The following is a 4715-nucleotide window of genomic DNA, read 5'->3' as shown; positions in this document are numbered from 1 at the left end:
CCACCACTCTCCAAGGCAGCATATTCCACTGTCAAACATCTCTTCTAGGAAAGGAAGAACAGCTCCAAACAGATTTTAACTTGCAAATTCTTTCTCTGGAGTACCTAGAGACCCTCATTGGATACACACCCTATTATTATTAACAGCCAGGGTGAGCAACATATTGCCCATGAGCTATGTGTCTCCCCCACAGTGATCTTGTTCTTTCAGCAATCAGAGGATGAGTGAATGACCTTTCCATTATATTGGGGGGGGGGGGGGTAGGCCAGAAGATATTACTTAGTTACATTGGGCCCTTAGTATCCTCTGGGCTTTGGTTTCAGGACCCCTCGTGAATGCCAAAATCCATTGATGCTCCAGTCCCAGTATATACAATGGTGTAGTAAAATGGTGTGCATTATACAAAGTGGGAAAATCAAGGATTGCTGTTTGGAATTTATTTTTTTAAAGAAAATATTTAAAAGCTGTGGTTGCTTAAATCTGTAGATACAGAATGACGGCTGACTGGAACTAAGTAGCTGTATGCAGAGGAATCTTGTAGCACCTTTGACACCAATTGAATGGAAAACATTGCAGCATAAGCTTTTGTAAATTTGGAAACCTTATGCTACGATGTCTTTTGCTCAAAGATGCTACAAGATCCCCTTGCATACTGATATTCCAGATGAACATGGCTATGTCTCTGAAATTGATATAGAATAATGGCCAAGGGTTTTCCTCCCCAAACTTTTCATGGTTTTTATGAGTGGTAGTTTTTGCATGGGGAGGGGGGGACTATAGATTGCCCTCTAGCCTTAACTCTACCTGCACTTTCCGAACAAAAGCAAGGCCCTTTTCACACTGCATAATTACAGCACTTTGATCCCCTTTAACTGTCATCGTGCCATCCTATGCATTCCTGGGATTTGCCATTTTGCTAGGAATGTAGAATCCTCTGTCAGTTAACACTATTGCCTTGAATCCCATTTTTGGAGAAAGGTGGGATATAAACCCCATAAATAAAATAAAATGAACTACAAACCCCAGGATTCCACAGGATGGAGTCAAAGGGCTATAACTGGTGAAAGGGGAAGAAGTTGAAGTTCAGTCACATCTGGATTTGACTTTTTCCCTCTGATTTTTAAAGTGCTTCTTGGCCTGGTGAGGCCAGAGGTGACTGTTTGGGGGGTGGAAATATGTGCACCAGCTTTGCAAAGTTACCCAACTCTATAGTTTTTTGTGGGTTTTTTGGACTATGTGGCTGTATTCTAGAAGAGTTTATTCCTGACATTTCACCAGCAACTGTGGCTGGCATCTTTCTCTGAAGATGCCAGCTACAGATGCAGACAAAATGTCAGGAATAAACTCTTGTAGAGCACTGCCATATAGCCTGAAAAACCCACAAAAAATGATGGATGTCAGCTGTGTAAACCTTTGACTTCACATTACCAAACTCTCTTAAAAGGAATTAAATAGACTATGTATGACTGAGTAGGGGACATTTGCTCTGGGAATGCTGAAAGAAAAGGGAGTTGGGACCAGTCGTGGACCTAGTATATTTGTCATCCAGTGAGGATCATGTTTAATATTCCTCACTCCTCTCTTGAACAGTTTTTTTCTGTAGTTTTTTTGGGCTATGTGGCCATGTTCTAGAAGAGTTTCTTCCTGACGTTTCGCCAGCATCTGTGGCTGGCATCTTCAGAAATGTCACTTAGTGTAACCCACACTCTTTGCACCCTCTAGTGACACCGTTGTTTCAGCCAAAGGAAACCTCAGTCCATTTTAGGAATGTGGATGGGTGTCTGGAATACAGTGACAGGGTATGTAGGGAGGGAATTTGATGTGGGATGTTTAATTAATTAATCAGTTGCTTTAAAAGTTATACGCTGCCCTGTAGCCAAAGATCTCAGCTGGGAAACTGAGAAGATCCTCTCCGAAAGTGGAGTAGGTAATAGGATCCAGCAAAGACATGCATTGAAAGGCAGAGAAGACTCTGAAATACCTTGGTGGAAGGAAGAGGTGGTGGTGGAATCCAATGTCTGAAAACTTGTTCTTTGATGCATGACACATTAAGGTGCAGAAAACTGTGGAAAGTTGTGCTTTTTTTAAAAAAAAATTCTTTTGAAGGATGAGGAGGGATATGGTCAGTGATATAGACATCAGTGGACTGAAGGTTAGGGAAGTAGTTGTGTATGTGGTGCCACTGTACATATATTGAGCATGCAGATGTGCATTGTGCATTGCAATCATGCATTCCCCATTTGTTTGCACATTCAGTCGCACAGGGTTGCATTTCAGTAATGCACAAGCAACACATAAGTCAATGAATATAAAGCTACTCTCTGTTTCCTCGATATAGATGTTGTTGTGTGCTCTGAACTTATTTCTAACTTATGGATACCCTAAAGTGACTATCATGGGTTCCTCCACGCAAGACTGGAATAGAGGGAGTTTGCCTTTGCCTTTTCAGACTGAGAGAACATGGCATGCCCATGGCCACCTTGTAGGTTTCCATTGCTGAGTGGGGATTTGAACCTGGGTCTCCCAGTGTCCTAGTCCAACACCCAAACCACTACACTGCATTGGCTCCCCTTCACAGAATATGCTGAAATAATAGTAAATGTAACCTTTCTATGTTGTGTGTATATTCTGTGTGTTTGGAAAAAGAAGGAATGCCAGAAGGCTAGCCAGAGTATTTAGCTGTGGTTTACCTCAGCTAAGAAAGAAATGCAAAACACACTGACCAGGATTATAAAACAAGCCATTACTGCTCATGTACAGATGTTCCCAACATTTATCAGGATGGATGAGGAGTGAGCAATATTGCCAAGAACAAAAAGGAGAGGGCTAGGGTCCCAGTGGAGAGAAAGGTTTGTCTGGTTGGATGGGGCCTTTGGGAATCCTATTTTTATAGCCCTTCTGTTTCTGAATAGAATAAAACCCAGCACAATGACCACCAAGAGGACAGCCATTTTGGTCACAGTATGTCACACTGAAATTTAGGGGAGCACTTAGTTCCTCTCTGCTTTCTCCATTAGCTAAAGCCCTGAGGGTGTTCAACACAGCATGGCATCTACTCTAAAATATCTTCCTTTCTTGGTCCAAATCTGCCAGGGGTGGCTGGGGTCAGAGGTGATGGTGCTGTAAACATGTACACCAAGTAACCAGACAGTCATGGTGACCAAAAGATGGTTCTGCTCTGGAGAGAAGGTTCCAGACCAATGCCACCTGACCAGGACCTTTTTCTTGCTACATACTTATAGCATTAAAGATTGAGTCTCGATTAACTGAAATGCTTGAGGCCAGAAGTGTTTTGGATATTTATTTATTTATTTATTTTGGATTTTGAAATGCATGCATTTGCATATACATAAATGGGAACCAAGTCTAAGGAGTTTATCACACGGGCAAAAGAAACAGGATATTAGTGCTATGTTCGCACAATATCCCATGAATATTGTGCACTAACGTGATGGTTTTCACACGATGGTGTTATTATCCTGCGATTATCCTGTGAATAAAGCAGCAAAATCGCGTCGCTTTTTATTCGCGGGATTTTCCCAAAAATAAAAAGTGGCACAGTTTTGCCTCTTTGCTCATGGGATAATCACGCAATAATAACAACATCTCATGATGTTATGTAAAAAGCTTCAAGTTATCAAGCGATATTTATGGCATATTAATAGAAGCATAACGCTAATATCCCATTTCTTTTGCCTGTGTGTTAAACTCCTAAGTTGTTGTGTGCTCTGCTCCTGTTCTCCAAGGGAAAGAAATGTCTTTCACTGGAAGGGCTATTCTGACTTGTAGGTGTCCAAGGATAAATCTGCCTTGAATCCATTTTGGGAGAAAGGTGGAATATACAGTGGGCACTTGGTATCCACTGGGATTTGGATCCAGAACCGCTGTGGATTCCAAAATCCATGGATGCTGAAGTCTTATTAAATGCACTAACATAATAAAATGGTGTTCCTGATTTATATAGTAAAACAAAGCTTTGCTATTTGGAGTGTGTGTGTGTGTGTGTGTTTCAAGCCATGGATAGTTGAGTCCCTGGTTAAGGAATCTGTGGAAATGGAGGACCAACTGTTAACCTCATAAATAAATAAATAACATTATTATTATTATTATTATTATTATTATTATTATTATTATTATTATTATTATTATTATTATTATTATTTCTTCAAAGGAAATGCTTTACCTGTATATGCAGAAATCTGAGGAAGTCCATGCAAAATCTCTGGAAAGTGTTGGATCTTATCTTTTGTCTAGACCAGCCAGGAGCCCCCTTGGAGCACCTGGTGAAAATGCCCTTTGACTGGTGTGATTGTAGAAGTTGTAGAAACACAACAAGCTTTAAGAAGTGTAGTTCTGTGTCCTTGCAGCTCCCAGGTCTGGGCACCTTTACATGAACCCTTCTCTCTCTTCTTTTTTCCTCCTCAGATGGCACCAAGGAACTGTTGGGACAAGGAAAAGAGAAGTTTTGTCATTTTTGCATATACTTTTTTACTCCCTCTGAGTCACTGTTTGCAATTCTCCACTCATCCTTGCCTGGCAGTTGGCAGGTCCCAGTTCATCGAAGTAGGAGATCTGCCTTGGGATTTAGTCCAAACTTTAAAGAAGAGGTGAACAAAGGGCAGTTTGTCAACTGGATGTGGCCCCAAGACAGCTATGCATCAATAATAATAATAATAATAATAATAATAATAATAATAATAATAATTTTATTTCTC

At 40.7% G+C, this 4715-nt stretch overlaps 1 protein-coding gene across 1 annotated transcript in view; it reads right to left on the bottom strand.

Moving 5' to 3' along the window:
* FRMD6 (FERM domain containing 6) overlaps positions 1–4264 on the bottom strand; it is a 95057-nt gene extending 90793 nt beyond the window's left edge. The window contains exon 1 of the mRNA XM_042468875.1: positions 4184–4264. The gene's annotated coding sequence lies outside the window, so the exon portion shown is untranslated. The remainder of the gene's footprint in view (positions 1–4183) is intronic.
* Between the last annotated feature and the right edge of the window lie 451 nt (positions 4265–4715).

The sequence above is a fragment of the Sceloporus undulatus genome, chromosome 1 (genome assembly GCF_019175285.1).
Source record: "Sceloporus undulatus isolate JIND9_A2432 ecotype Alabama chromosome 1, SceUnd_v1.1, whole genome shotgun sequence".
Taxonomy (NCBI): Eukaryota; Metazoa; Chordata; class Lepidosauria; order Squamata; family Phrynosomatidae; genus Sceloporus; species Sceloporus undulatus.
Note: the sequence above shows the minus strand (reverse complement) of the source record. Positions and strands in the feature narration are given on the sequence as shown.